General features: G+C 41.8%; 1 long non-coding RNA gene across 2 annotated transcripts; it reads left to right on the top strand.

The window, feature by feature from the left end:
- The first annotated feature begins 226 nt into the window (after nucleotides 1-226).
- Nucleotides 227-699, top strand: LOC112459386. Of its 2 annotated transcripts, none has more exons than XR_003041319.1 (3): nucleotides 227-404; nucleotides 473-594; nucleotides 666-699. It is a non-coding gene; the product is annotated as an uncharacterized LOC112459386 (long non-coding RNA). The 2 variants fall into 2 exon arrangements; XR_003041318.1 differs by having other exon boundaries at nucleotides 228-404; nucleotides 473-589.
- The last annotated feature ends 302 nt before the right edge of the window (nucleotides 700-1001 follow it).

The raw sequence follows: 1001 nt of genomic DNA, 5'->3' as shown, positions 1-1001 counted from the left end.
TTGACGGAAAGTCGACGGTAAGTCGACTTTTATAAGTCGACTTCTAGTCGTCTTCTAAAAATGGCAGAAAATCGACTAAAAGTCGACTTCTAAATAGGCGACTCCTAAAAATGGCGGAAAGTCGACTAAAAGTCGACTTCTAGTCGACTTTTAATAGTCGACTATAAAAACGGAAAACAGTCAAGCGGCGCGTCATGCATCATCAATATGGCGGCGAATCTCGAGGAGGCTGGAGGAGAAAATTAGTGTTTACGCGAGTGCAAAGAATACATGCCGCGAGACAGGACACGATAAGACGTCCAAAAGCGCCGCGCTATCAACCACCGCCACGAAACGTCGTCGTCGTCGTCATCATTGTCTTCCCGTTGACTTCCTCGATTAGATCAGAATACTGAAATTTGACTGTATGTATGTTGCAATATGTTTAAGACGGTTGTCTACATTAAATTGTCTACAACAAGAATTGTTACAGAATGCCGTTACCAACCGACATGGAAGCGAAATTGCTGCGCCAAATAGTTCTTGCAGGTATGGCGGATCTAAAAGAGGATCAGGATAAGGCCAAGTGGAAACATGCTTTAGAGGTTAGGTATGGTGTGTTATTAATTATTATCGATAATTAAGACCTATTGAATGCGATCTCTCTATTCTGAACCATCTTTCAGAACACCATCAGAAATGGAGGAACCTGTGTTCATGCATTTGAGACAGGATTTTTTTTTGCCAAACCCTTTCACCCGACGCGGCTTGGGTCAGAGCTGTCGGGGCTCAAAATGTAATTAATATGTCTAATATGTTGGTTGGCAGTTAGTTTTATGAGAACTAACAAACTCTGATTTTTTCAATAAATTGGTTCGATTGAGTGACCCAGGAAACAGGAGATACCAAGAATTGGAAAGTAATTGACGGAACTGAAGACTGTTACTTACGTTTGACAAGAATCGGTACTCTTTATTTTCCAATAGGTAATCACAACTCTCGGAGATCGACTCTCCGTGCGA

The sequence above is a fragment of the Temnothorax curvispinosus genome, unplaced genomic scaffold (genome assembly GCF_003070985.1).
Source record: "Temnothorax curvispinosus isolate PA1 unplaced genomic scaffold, ASM307098v1 QBEX01009792.1, whole genome shotgun sequence".
NCBI classification, from domain to species: Eukaryota; Metazoa; Arthropoda; class Insecta; order Hymenoptera; family Formicidae; genus Temnothorax; species Temnothorax curvispinosus.
This window is presented reverse-complemented; position numbering and strand designations above follow the sequence as displayed.